This window comes from Arachis ipaensis, chromosome B10 (genome assembly GCF_059453495.1).
Source record: "Arachis ipaensis isolate K30076 ecotype BB chromosome B10, ASM5945349v1, whole genome shotgun sequence".
In the NCBI taxonomy this organism is placed as follows: Eukaryota; Viridiplantae; Streptophyta; class Magnoliopsida; order Fabales; family Fabaceae; genus Arachis; species Arachis ipaensis.
In genome coordinates, this window is record NC_142435.1 from 87,110,150 (window position 1) to 87,115,340 (window position 5,191).

Genomic DNA, 5,191 nt, shown 5'->3' on the forward strand with positions numbered 1-5,191 from the left:
GTTCTCAGGATCATAAGCTTCTTCTTCAGAAGATGCCTCTTGAGTACTGTTGGATGCAGCTTGCATTCCATGCAGACTCTGAGAGATCATATTGACTTGCTGAGTCAATATTTTATTCTGAGCCAATATGGCATTCAGAGTATCAACTTCAAGAACTCCCTTCTTCATAGGCGTCCCATTACTCACAGGATTCCTTTCAGAAGTGTACATGAACTGGTTATTAGCAACCATGTCAATGAGTTCTTGAGCTTCTGCAGGCGTTTTCTTTAGGTGAATGGATCCACCTGCAGAAGTGTCCAGTGACATCTTTGATAGCTCAGATAAACCATCATAGAATATATCCAGGATGGTCCATTCTGAAAGCATGTCAGAAGGACACTTTTTTATCAACTGTTTGTATCTTTCCCAAGCTTCATAGAGGGATTCACTTTCTTTCTGTCTGAAGGTTTGAACATCAGCTCTAAGCTTGCTCAGCTTTTGAGGAGGAAAGTACTTGGCTAAGAAAGCCGTGACCAGCTTATCCCAAGAGTTCAGGCTGTCTTTGGGTTGAGAATCCAACCATAATCTAGCTCTGTCTCTTACAGCAAAAGGGAAAAGCATGAGCCTGTAGACTTCAGGATCTACTCCATTAGTCTTAACAGTATCACATATCTGCAAGAATTCAGTTAAGAACTGAAAGGGATCTTCAGATGGAAGTCCATGAAACTTGCAGTTCTGCTGCATCAGAGAAACTAATTGAGGTTTCAGCTCAAAGTTGTTTGCTCCAATGGCAGGAATGGAGATGCTTCTTCCATGTAAATTGGAATTAGGTGCAGTGAAGGCACCAAGCATCTTCCTTATATTATTATTATTTTCGGCTGCCATCTCCTTTTCCTGTTCGAAAATTTCTGAAAGGTTATCTCTGGATTGTTGTATTTTAGCTTCTCTTAATTTTTTCTTCAGAGTCCTTTCAGGTTCTGGATCTGCTTTAACAAGAATGTTCTTGTCCTTGCTCCTGCTCATATGACAAAGAAGATGGCACAGAAAAAATAGTAATAATAATATGGATCCTTTATACCACAGTATAGGGATCCTTGTGTTAGTAGAAGAAAAGAAGGGAAGAAAATCTGAACTCAGAGAGAGAGGGGGTTTGGATTTTTGGAGAGTTGAAGGAAAGATGTTAGTATATCAATAAACAAATAGAAGAAGATGAGAGGGGGAAGTGAATTTTCGAAAACAATTTTTGAAAAAGAGTTAGTGATTTTTGAAAATAGTTTTTGAAAAAGGTTAGTATTTTTTTCGAAATTTTTTTTTATATATAAAATAAAAATAATTAGTTAATAAAAAAGAAATTTTTGAAAAAGAGGGAAGATATTTTCGAAAATTAGAGAGAGAGAGTTAGTTAGGTAGTTTTGAAAAAAGTTAAGAAACAAACAAAAAGTTAGTTAGTTAGTTGAAACAAATTTGAAAAGATAAGAAGTTGGGAAGTTAGAGAAGATATTTTGAAATCAAATTTTGAAAAAGATAAGACAAGAAGATATTTTTTTGAAAAGATATGATAGAAATTAGTTTTTGAAAAAGATTTGATTTTTAAAATCACAATTAATGACTTGATTCATAAGAAATCACAAGATATGATTCTAGAACTTAAAGTTTGAATCTTTCTTAACAAGCAAGTAACAAACTTCAAATTTTTGAATCAAAACTTTAATTGATTATGTTATTTTCGAAAATTATGATATAAAATAAGAAAAAGGTTTTTGAAAATTATTTTTTTGGAATTTTCGAAAATAATCATGAATTTTGAAAAAGATTTTGAATTTTGAAAAAGATTTTGAAAAAGATAAGATTTTCAAATTGAAAATTTGATTTGACTCATAAGAAAAAACTTGATTTTTAAAAATTTTTAAAAAAGTCAACTCAAATTTTCGAATTTGATGAGAGAAAAAGGGAGAGATATTTTTTTTATTTTTGAATTTTTATGATGCAAGGGAAAAACAAGAAAAATGATGCAATGCATGAAATTTTTAGATCAAAACAATGAATGCATGCATGAATGATATGAGTGTCAAGATGAACACCAAGAACACTTTGAATGTCAAGATGAACATCAAGAACATATTTTTGAAAAATTTTTGATGCAAAGAAAACATGCAAGACACCAAACTTAGAATTTTTTAATGCTTACGCACTAAGAATTCAAGAATGCATATGAAAAACACTATACAACACAAAACAAAAAATCATCAAGATCAAACAAGAAGACTTACCAAGAACAACTTGAAGATCATGAAGAACACTATGAATGCATAAAATTTTCGAAAAATGCTAGATGCATATGCAAGTGACACCAAACTTATGATATGACTCAAGACTCAAACAAGAAACACAAAAAATATTTTTGATTTTTATGATTTTCTAATTTTTTTGTATTTTTATTTATTATTTTTTTTTCGAAAATTATTGTGAAAAATAAAAATAAGGATTTCAAAATTTTTAATATGAATTCCAGGAATCTTGCCATGTTAGTCTTAAAGCTCCAATCAAAGGGTCAAGCATGGCTTAATAGCCAGCCAAGCTTTAGCATATAATTACATGGACTGGAGTGATTAGTTGAATGCCAATCCCAAAGTAGTTTGGGTATGGCTTTACAGCCAGATAGGCTTCAACATGCTTCATGAAACACTAGAATTCATTCTTAAAAATTCTGAAGAAAAATGATATTTTTGAAAACATTTTTTTTTTCGAAAACAAGTGAGAAAATTTTGAAATATTTTTGAAAAATTTTTGAAAAGAAAACAAAAAGAAAATTACCTAATCTGAGCAACAAGATGAACCGTCAGTTGTCCAAACTCGAACAATCCCCGGCAACGGTGCCAAAAACTTGGTGCACGAAATTGTGATCTCCAGGCTCGAACAAATCCTGGTAATGGCTCCAAAGCTTGGTGCTCTGATCTTAATTCATGATTGTCACAACTTCGATACAACTAACCAGCAAGTGCACTGGGTCGTCCAAGTAATACCTTACGTGAGTAAGGGTCGAATCCCACGGAGATTGTTGGTATGAAGCAAGCTATGGTCACCTTGTAAATCTCAGTCAGGCAGATATAAAGTGATAATGGTGTTTTCGAATATTATATAATAAAATAGGGATAGAGATACTTATGTAATTCATTGGTAGGAATTTCAGATAAGTGAATGGAGATGCTTTTCGTTCCTCTGAACCTCTGCTTTTCTGCTATCTTCATCCAATCAGTCTTACTCATTTCCATGGCTGGCTTTATGTGATACATCACCACTGTCAATGGCTACTTTCGGTCATCTCTCGGGAAAATGATCCAATGCCCTGTCACGGCACGGCTAATCGTCTGGAGGTATCACCCTTGTCAATGGCTTCATCTTATCCTCTCAGTGAATAATATGCTCACGCACCCTGTCACGGCACAGCTATTCATCTATCGGTTCTCGATCATGCTGGAATAGGATTTACTATCCTTTTGCGTCTGTCACTAACGCCCTGCAATCGCGAGTTAGGAGCTCGTCACAGTCATTCAATCATTGAATCCTACTCGGAATACCACAGACAAGGTTTAGACCTTCCGGATTCTCTTGAATGCCACCATCATTCTAGCTTACGCCATGAAGATTCTGGTTAGGAGATCTAAGAGATATTCATTCTAGCTTAATTCATGTAGAACGGAAGTGTTTGTCAGGCACGCGTTCATAAGGGAGAAGGATGATGAGCGTCACACATAATCATCACCTTCATCACGTTCTTGGGTGCGAATGGATATCTTAGAAGCGAAATAAGAAGAATTGAATAGAAAACAGTAGTACTTTGCATTAATCTTTGAGGAACAGCAGAGCTCCACACCTTAATCTATGGAGTGTAGAAACTCTACCGTTAAAAATACATAAGTGAAGGTCCAGGCATGGCCGAGATGGCCAGCCCCCTAAAACGTGATCAAAGGATCATAAGGTAATCCAAAGATGCCTAATACAATAGTAAGAGGTCCTATTTATAATAAACTAGCTACTAGGGTTTACATGAGTAAGTATTTGATGTATAAATCCACTTCCGGGGTCCACTTGGTGTGTGTTTGGGCTGAGCTTAAGTGTTGCACGTGCAGAGGCCATTTGTGGAGTTGAACGCCAGTTTTTGTGCCAGTTTGGGCGTTCAACTCTGGTTTTGGATCCTTTTCTGGCGCTGGACGCCAGATTTGGGTAGAAATCTGGCGTTGAACGCCAGTTTACGTCGTCAATTCTTGGCCAAAGTATGGACTATTATATATTGCTGGAAAGCCCTGGATGTCTACTTTCCAACGCAATTGGAAGCGCGCCATTTCAAGTTCTGTAGCTCCAGAAAATCCACTTTGAGTGCAGGGAGGTCAGAATCCAACAGCATCAGCAGTCCTTTTTCAATCTCTGAATCTGATTTCTGCTCAAGTCCCTCAATTTCAGCCAGAAAATACCTGAAATCACAGAAAAACACACAAACTCATAGTAAAGTCCAGAAATGTGAATTTAACACAAAATCTATTAAAAACATCCCTAAAAGTAACTAGATCCTAGTAAAAACATACTAAAAACAATGTCAAAAAGCGTATAAATTATCCGCTCATCAAGGGACGATTGCATAGACAATCATATATATGTGATTGTTTGAATCTTGGTCAATAGCAAATAGGATTTGTCTACCATGCTGAGTCTTTAGATAAGTTCCGTCCAAGCTTATAAGAGGTCTGCAGCGAAACCTAAACCCTCTTTTACACCCATCTAAACAAATATACATCTTATCAAAGATTGGATCATCATCTGGATTAGGCTGAGGTATAACACCAACTGTCATAGTAGAACCTAGATTACTCTTCAGTAGTGTCAGCCCATAATCCTTCACCATCCCATATTGGACAGTAGCATCTCCATATACAATAGCCCTAGTATCTCCTAAAGCCCTTGTTAGTGAGGATTTGTTCAGATCTAAATCATACTTTGTTTTAAAATATTGTGCAGCCTCAAAGTGTTTTAAGTTATGATACTTCCTTGGCTTCTTCACCAATTTGCAAGCTAGCCACTTTCTATTAGACATTCTATTCTTGGTCTCTCTTGGACATGTGTGTTCATCCATGAAAATTTTGATTTGCCAGTAATTTTTCTCACTGTTCTTAGAAGCATACACAATCCAACCATAATCCTTATCCTTACACACAAC

General features: G+C 35.5%; 1 non-coding gene across 1 annotated transcript; it reads left to right on the top strand.

The window, feature by feature from the left end:
• Positions 1–360: 360 nt before the first annotated feature.
• On the top strand, positions 361–468 carry LOC148580746 (small nucleolar RNA R71). Its single transcript, XR_015899118.1, has one exon. It is a non-coding gene; the product is annotated as a small nucleolar RNA R71 (small nucleolar RNA).
• The last annotated feature ends 4,723 nt before the right edge of the window (positions 469–5,191 follow it).